The sequence below is a fragment of the Grammomys surdaster genome, unplaced genomic scaffold (genome assembly GCF_004785775.1).
Source record: "Grammomys surdaster isolate TR1022 unplaced genomic scaffold, NIH_TR_1.0 225, whole genome shotgun sequence".
Lineage (NCBI taxonomy): Eukaryota > Metazoa > Chordata > Mammalia > Rodentia > Muridae > Grammomys > Grammomys surdaster.
In genome coordinates this window covers 4478106-4487473 of record NW_021604670.1, presented here as the reverse complement: position 1 = coordinate 4487473, position 9368 = coordinate 4478106, and the positions used below count along the sequence as shown (strand labels likewise).

General features: G+C 38.4%; 1 non-coding gene across 1 annotated transcript; it reads right to left on the bottom strand.

Annotated features, from left to right (window-relative positions):
- Positions 1 to 8835: 8835 nt before the first annotated feature.
- LOC114626025 lies at positions 8836 to 8967 on the bottom strand. The gene has a single exon (XR_003712168.1). It is a non-coding gene; the product is annotated as a small nucleolar RNA SNORA17 (small nucleolar RNA).
- Between the last annotated feature and the right edge of the window lie 401 nt (positions 8968 to 9368).

The following is a 9368-nucleotide window of genomic DNA, read 5'->3' as shown; positions in this document are numbered from 1 at the left end:
CTATAAAGGGTAAACCAAACCTTATGGGAGGTACTCCCAGGTGATTATATGTACCAAATCATCACCATTTCTGGAAATCAAACATGACAAAAGTTTGAGTGGCTTGAGTACACAGACACCTACAGCTAAAAGAAATTTTTTATCTAAAGGCATGGAAAGGTTGCAAGCATTTATTTGAATAGTGTAGTAAAGAAGTGAGAATGCTAGAAGGTACTTAGGAGATAGTTGAGGGAATCCAAATCAGTGGGTTAATACCCAAGGCTCAGATGTGTTGAAAACATGTCTATTTTTGTCACTGTTCTCATTGCTATGACTAAAGTAGTTGACAGATATAACTTGAAGGAGGAGAAAATTGTTGGGATCACAGTTTCGGAGGGAAACATCTATGACAGAGAAGACATTGTGGCAAGTGCTTACAACATAGTTTGTTCTCATCGTGGAAGGTCCAGAAGCAGAAAGAATAGGACACAAAGCAGAGCCTGATTAAACTCTCAGGGACCCACTTCTGCTAGCCAGGACTCACAAATTCCCGAAATAGTATTTGGGGACCAGATGTTCAAACACATAAACCTGTGAAAGACATTTCAATTTCAAACTATAACACTTGTTCTATTCTCATGGTTCTGGCTTCATAACCTCAGGACTGATAGGAGATATGATGGGACTGTATAAGGACATACCTAATTCTGACCTGAACCCATATTTACTCATAACATTTAGAGAATGGCAAGGGACCAAGCAATCCTCATGATATGCCTCAATTTCTTTGGCCTTCAGTCTTGTTACAGAAGATAAACCCTTCGTATACTTGCAAAATCAAGTTCAAAGACACTAACTCCTCACTCCAACTCCCTTTTTCCTAACAGTTACTTAACTGATATCCATAATACTATCTTAAATGATCTTCATTTTAAACTCTTCTGCTGCTGCTGAAGTATTTTGTCCTGAAGTTTCTTTTATATTGCCATTTGTTTTAGCTTGAATATTAAGTGTCCCCAAGAAAGGATTGTGTTAAAGACTTGGCTCAAAACGACAGCACTGTTGAAAATGAGACTCAATCATGAGGGCTCTGAATCCATCAGTAGGCTAACCCATTGGTGATTTAAAATATAACAAGATTCTATAGCAGGGATTCTGCTTGGACTTCAACCTACACAACCATTATTTTCTCAGGTGTTTTGTCACCGTGATAAAAGGTGACACATATTCTAATATGCAGTGTGGCTGCCATTTCCTCTTATATAAATATTTATTCTATAAATACATTTTAACATCTCTAACCCCCTTCTCTCTCAAAATTGCCACTGTATTTTAACCTCCTTTGTTTTCCAAAGCCAAGAGTATTGAAGTTCAAGAAGCCCCAAGACCTGACACTATTACCGATGTTATAGTGTGCTTACAAACAGGGCCCTGTCATGACTGCCCTACAAAAGGCCCAAGAAACAGCTGAAAAAATCAGAAGCAGATAATTACATCCAACCAATGGACAGAAACTGGTGACCCCTGTGGTTTAATTAGGAAAAAACTGGAAGAAGCTGAGGAGGAGGGTGACCCTATAGGAAGATCAGCAGTCTCACTAACCTGGACTCCCAGAATCCCTCAGATACTGAGCCACCAAGTAGGATGCATACACCAGCTGATATAAGACCCCCAAACACATATAAAGCAGAGGCCTGCTAGGTCTGGACTCAGTCAGAGAAGATGCACCTAAACCTCGAGAGACTTTGGGCCTCAGGGAGTTGAGAGGTTTGGTTGGGGGCGGGGTGAGGGCATACTCTTGGAGAAGGGGGTAGGAGATGTAGAATGTGGAAGAGTCAGAGGGTGGACTCGGGGGAGAATAAAGTCTGGACTATAAAAAAATTAAAGAATAAATAAAAAATAAAATAATAGGAAGTACTATATTGTAACAGCCTTAATTCTCAATAACAATCTACACAGGCCACTTTGGATGGAAGTACACAGAATTTTTCTTTAAAATATTTTAGAGCACTATCTAAATTCCTGTCATTCTCTGTTCTTAAATTTTTTATACCCTAAATGTTTTGCTCCATTTTTTTTATAGTTTTGCTATATGAGATAGTTCTTTGAGAAATATTTTATACTGACTCTTTTTCCTCTTGTTATCTCAGAATATTATAAAGTACTATGTTTTATTCAGGTTCAAGTTGTTGCAAATGAGAAGGGTTATATAATAGTTAACAGGTAAAGGAATTTACCTATATAATATTTAATCTATAATACTTTATAACATGGATTATCTCCTTTAAGCCCAAACAACTAGTATCCTTGTTTTATTTATAAGAAAAGTAACACTCGACAATTTATTAACTTGCTCAAGAGAGTTGGGAAGCCAAAATTCAATTTAAAACAATTAAAGGAAAATTCAAATAAATAATACACAAAAGAAGCATGATGAATATTTATGATAAATTATATCCTTTGCATTTTAGCAGACTACAACCTGGGAGCCCAGGAATAATGTTTCTTGTCTTAAGAATATCATACTATTCAAGGCTTTAAAACGATTCCTTGTGAGTAATAAATGATGAGACCTGAAGGGCTTTTGGCAATAGGCAGGGCTTCAGAGAATAGGAATGTGCTTTTCTGCAAGACCCATTTCCACCCCTGAATGCTCCATGCCCTGGATGTGGACCACACACCCCTAGGAATTGCAACTGCAGTCAGGAGCACTGGCCTGGTTTAGTGCTCTAATATAGGCACAGAGGCCTTAATGAAAGCCCTTGTGACTGAGCTGCTACCATGTGATCACAAAAGCAGGGACTTCATGAACAGCCTTTGACAGTGTTGCAGAGGAAGCCCACGGTATGCATCCTCAACACCATCAGTGTAACCATGGTCACGGAACAGTGGTTAAAGTGTGAACTCTAGAGCCTGATTGCCTGGGGTTTGTATCTCAGCTCTGTTATTTCCTAGCTATGGATTTATTCTTGGGTGACTTGCTTACTATTTCCCTTCTTCTAATTAATTGTCTGTAAATATAACCATCATTTTAAAACTTAATCAGATTTTTCTGCAGAATTAATATAGGAATGAAGTAATAACCTTACCTAGCATGTAATATGCACTCCATAAACATTGCTGAGCATCATGGTAATTATAATTACTAGCCCTCAGCCTCTGATAAAATTACGGGATGAGGCTATGTATAACAAACACTATCATTAAAACTCAAGAAAACAAGTCCCTTACTCAGAATGGGACACGGTAGCCTCAGCCACTGCCCCCTCGCTTTCCTTGTCTCTATTTGACCCCAGGCCCCCATTACTTCTTACCAGTACCAACTACACTCAAGCCTGGCCCTAGTGTAGTTGGTACTTTTCCCCTTCGAGGCAAATCAGACAGGAGTGTACATAAGCACTTAGAAATGTATCTAAAGTATGCTTTATCACTTAAAAATGATGAGCCCAGCCAAGTTCCTTTCAGATTTTTGCTCAGTATTTTCACCTGAGAATTCCTTAGCTAAAAATAAATATTAAATAGTATTTCACACTAAACACATTTTTAATAGGGCGCTTTGCTTCATTTTAAAACTTCAGTAATGGTTTTCATCCTGACACTTTCCTGCTGAGTTCGGTACATAATCCTCAACATCTCTACCTACACTAGATTTTTCTCTGCTAAGTTCAAAACTGCCGAGGGAACTTTTATGGTACTTTTTAAAATTGTGTTTCTTCTCTGATTTGTCTGCATTTTGTTCAGTTTTAATATATCTTTGTATATGAAGGTTATCAACCTTGTTTCAAATATGTGGCAACTTTGAAAAATATAGTGATATCGTGGAGACATAGATAGATAGATAGATAGATAGATAGATAGATAGATAGATAGAATTTAGTGTTTATGAGTTTAACCCAATTGACATTTTTATTTTCTGCTTCTAGCAGTTGCTTTTTTAATAGTTTAAAAGTTTAATAGTTTTCTACCCCTCAATGAGCATTTATACACACTGCCCTTTTTTACTCTCTCTGTGTGTATTCTTTTTCCCTCTTTCCTCTAATTTCTCTCTCTAAAACTCCTCCCTTGATCCATACACTCATCCATTCATTTCTTTCTTATTGCTTCATATCTTACTATTCCTGTCATTTGATGCTCTCCCCTTCTCTCTGTCTCATGTCTGTTTGTCTGTATCTTTCTCTGTTTCTGTGTCTGTCTGTTTCTCTCTCTATGTAGCTCTCTGTCTCTCTCTATTTCTCTCTAGTGTGCATATGTGTTCATGTACACATTCATGTGTGCGTGTATGCGTGTGTGTGTTTGTGTTTGTGTGTGTGTGTGTAAATGGTATGTGTATAGGTGCATATGCATATGTATAGGTTAGAGGTTGTACCTGGTGATTTTATCTCTTGCTGTACACCTTGGAGCAGGGTCTCTCATCGAGCCTGGGAATCATTTGTTTGACTAGGCTTGATGGCCACTTCCAGTAAATGGCCTGATTCCATCTTCCTAGTTCTAAGATTACAGCCATTCATTAATATGGCTTTTACATAGATGCTATGGATCCAAACACAGATCTTCAACCCTGTATGTCAAGCACTTTTTGTCAACAAAACCACCTCAATTCAATCCTCACAACACACAAAGTTCCTAGTAGCATACATCGGGAATCCCATGTAGCAGATCAGGTCTGGGCTGCTGCTCTATGATGAGCAGAAGACACAGAAGAGTTTTCAGGAGCTCATGGGCTACATAGGCTAAAGTATATAGTAATAAACAACAAAAGGCCCTTTCTCAAACAAGGCTTAAGGTAAGGACCCAAAAGTGACTTTACACTCTGACCTTCACAGGCACCCATAGCACCTGGACATCCACAATCACACGTAAAATTTTTTATTAATTATTTTATTTATTTATATTCCAAATGTTGTCACCCTTCCTGCTCCCCCTCCATGAGTTCTCCACCCTATCCCCCCCCCATCTTTGCTTCGGAGAGGGTGGTTTCCCACCCAGCCACCCACTCCCACCTCACACCACTTCATCCTCCTTCATTAGGGCATCAAGTTTCTACAGGATGAAGCACATCTTTTCCCAATGAGGGCAGACAAAGCAATCCTTTGCTATATATTTGGAGGTCCTTGATCCATTTGGACTTGAGCTTTGTACAAGGTGATAAAAAAATATGGATCAATTTGCATTCTTCTATCTACAGACAGCCAGTTAGAACAGTACCATTTATTGAAGATGCTTTGTTTTTACAACTGTATGGTTTTGGCTTCATTGTCATAAAACAAGTTTCTGTAGGTGTGTGGGTTTATTTCTGGATCTCCAATTCTATTGCATTGATTGACCTGTCTGTCTCTGTACCTCTGTCATGAAGTTGTTATCACTATTGCTCTGTAGTACAGCTTCAGGACCCAGACAGTGATTCCCCCAGAAGTAACACTCTATTCAATAATTACTTGGTCAGGGAAGAAATAAAAGAGAAATTACGGGCTTTCTAGAATTTAATGAAAATGAAGGCACAGAATACCCAGACATATAGGACACAATAAAAGCAATGCTAAGAGGAAAATTCATAGCACTAAGTGCCCTGGTAAAGAAATTGGAGAGATCCTACACTAGCAACTTAACAGCACATCTTGAAAGCTCTGAACAAAAAGAAGCAAACACACCCAAGAGGAGTAGACTGCAGGAAATAACCAAACTCAGGGCTGAAATCAACCAAATAGAAGGAAAGATACAAATAATCAATAAAACCAAGAGCTGGTTCTTTGAGCAAAACAACAAGGTAGATAAACCCATAGCCAGACTAACTAGAGGGCACAGAGACAGTATCCAAATGAACAAAATAAGAAACTAAAAAGGAAACATAACAACAGATACTGGGGAAATTGAAAAAAATCATCAGATCTGACTACAAAAGCCTAATAAACAAAAATGGGAAATCTAGATGAAATGGATGGTTTTCTAGACATATACCACTTAACAAAGTTAAATCAAGATCAGTTAGACTATCTAAACAGTCCCATTACCCCTAAGAAAATAGAAGCAGTCCTTAAAATTCTCCCAACCAAAAAAAAAAAAAAAAAAAAATTCAGGGCCAGATGGTTTTCATGCAAAATCCTACCAAACTTTCAAAAAAGAGCTAATCCCAATACTCCTCAAATATTCCACAAAGTAGAAACAGAAAGAACACTACCAAATTCATTCTATGAAGCTACAGTTGCTCTGATACTTAAAGCAAAAAAGACCCAATAGAGAAAGAGAATTTCAGACCACTTTCTCTTATGAATATAGATGCAAAAATACTCAATAAAATTCTCGCAAACCTAATCCAAGAATGCATCAAAACCACTATGAGGTAGACTTCATTCCAGGAATGCAGTGATGGTTCAATATATCGAAATACCTCAACATAATTCACTATATAAATAAAGAAAAACCCCACATGATCATCTCATTAGATACTGAAAAGCCTTTGGGGAAAAAAAAACATTCCTTCATGCTAAAAGTTTTAGATCAGGAATTCAAGGCCCATACCTACACACAACAAAAGCAATGTACAGCAAAACAACAGCCAATATTAAATTAAGTGGAAAGAAATTTGAAACAATTCCACTAAAATCAGGCTGACCCCTCTATTTCTACTTATTCGATACATTAATCGAAATTCTAGCCAGAGCAATTAGATAACAAAAAGAGGTCAAAGGAATACAAATTGGAAAGGAAGAAGTCAAGGTATCATTATTTGTGGATGATATGATAGTATATACAATCAACCCCAAAAATTCTACCAGAGAACTCCTACAGCTGATAAACAACTTCAGCAAAGAAGCTGGATATAAACATAACTCGAACAAATCAGTTGCCTTCCTTTATACAAAGGATAAAGAGGCTGAGAAAGAAATTATGGAAACAACAACCTTCATAATAATCACAAATAATATAAAATATCTTGGTGTAACTCTAACCAAGCAAGTGAAAGATCTATATGAGAAGAACTTCAAATCCCCGAAGAAAGAAATCAAAGAAGACTTCAGAATATAGAAAGATCTCCCATGCTAATGGATCAGTAGGCTTAACATAGTAAAAATGGCCATCTCACCAAAAGTAATCTATAGATTCAATGTAATCCTCATCAGTATTCCAACTCAATTCTTCACAGTCATGGGAAGAGCAATTCTCATCTTCATATGGATTAACATATATGATTTTTACACTGTTATTTTGACAAATAGTCAATAACATGCACTATTCCTTGAATTATTTCTATACTCTCCTCAGTTATCTCCTTTCTTCTCTGTAGTATGCACAATTTTTTATTTATTTCTAAGATATCATCTTGGGTACATTATTCTTACACAAGAATAATACTTCATTAATTATTATATTCTCATGATAAATCTGGTACGTCATAGTTTATTACTATTTTAATGTGTCTTTATAGGTAGCTTTTTTGTGTTATGTTTCACTTATAAAAAAGATTATATGTAGTTTAGTATGTTCTATTTCACCCACAATCACAAAAACGGGATGAAACATTATGCTTTTGTCTGCTTCTATGTAATGCTATAAGTTTTGTGTTGCCTTTGTAACAAACTATCACATATTATGCATCTTAAGGCAGCATAAATTTACTGTCCTTTGGCTTCATGTATCAGAAATCAAACTCTAGACTACTAGCTTATTTTGGCATGATTGAGTATGTCAGTAGGTATCCAAACAGAAGTCTTCATGTAGTCTGCACAGTGAGATTAAAGGATCAAGAATACAAGGCCAACCTGAAGTATATAGTAAAATTATGCCTAAAAATAAATAAAATAAAATAAAATATAAACAAAATCTCAATAGGCTAAAATCGAGGTGTCTCTGAGGCTATTTCTTTCCAGGGATTAGAGTAGAGTTAGAACCTGGACAAGCAACTTACTTCTAAGCTCTCTCAGGTTTGGGCTCAGTCACAAGGGCCAGTTCTCCTGTGCTCATGACCCCAGAGCCAGGTATCCCCTCCTGCCGAAGGTGGTGAGAGCTGAAGAAGGAGGAGGTTATCTCTCTCTCATCCATGACACTGCACAGGAGACAACTGATTGGAACAGGTTTCCCACATGCTCATATTCTTAGGCACTGGCTCACCCACAACTCCTGCAATGTGGGCTCACTCTTCTGAGTCCTGCAGCTGGTTAGAAATGAGATCAACCCTCCTGCTCTCATACTCCTGGGGCCAGGTCTCCCATGATGCCCAGGTGGGTCCAGCTCTGCACAGCCTTCAAACATCAACTTATCCAAGACCAGGGACCATACCCTGGCCTTTGGTGGTAACAGACTCCTGCTGCTGCAGACTCATATGTGGCCCCTCAATGGCAGCAGAGGCCAGGACTCCATTATGGTCTGAGGTAGCATCAGCAGCTACTCACATCAGGCTGTTCACTACCCTCAAGCCTCTAGTTCTGCCTCTCCTCATTCTCTCTCTCTCTCTCTCTCTCTCTCTCTCTCTCTCTCTCTCTCTCTCTCTCTCTTCCATTTCCCCACCACTTACTTGCTTCTCTTTAGTAGTACCAGGGTTTTCTGAGTGTCTGGGGTCATCTCAGGAGTGGTCTGTCCTACCCTCACCCGGAACCCCACTCCCAGATCTTCGTGGCACCAGACTGGTGGTTATCTCAGGCTAACTCTCTGTCCAAGGCCTATGAAACTGGTCTGGTGGTCATTGGGGACTCACTTTTAGTGGAGGTCACTTGTATGTTTTGGGCTTACTCCTACCCAGCTCTTCTCATCTCCAGCTTGCTCCTAGTTCTGGAAGTGGCCAGGGATGGAGCTGTTAGGACTAGAGCCGTGGGTGCCTGCCAGGCAGGGCTCGTAGTCATCCTAGGCACACATTTTTCAGAGAATTTTAGGCTACTAATCAATTAGATATTCGGAGGCCAGAAAACTAATCACAGACATAGCCTCCTTCCTATCTGCCATCTAAGGACGCATATGTGACATGGCAGCCACACCTGTAACACTTCTAAGGACAGAATATGTTCAATTGTATTTGTTTGTTTGTTTGTTTCATGTTTGTTTGTTTGTTTGTTTGTTTGTTGAGACAGGATTTTTATGTGAAACAGCCCTGGCTGTCCCGGAGTGGTTAAATTGTTGTATGCAATACATTGGAAGGAATTCCTTATGTGTTCCAAACTTAGAGATTGAGAAAAATAAGTTGGAAAAAATGAATAGCATGCTTTGGCTATAACTAGCTTTATCTGACAAAGTAGTAAAGAAGAGATGAGCTGAAGAAAGACCCTGTTGGTTTGCAAGCTGGAATAAAAAGGAACTAGAAAGTCCACAAATTACAGGGCTCATTACTGTTGCCATAAATGACTCCTCTTATATCTCCACAACACAATCCATAATTGAGAAATGTAGTTAAACAAAGCTGA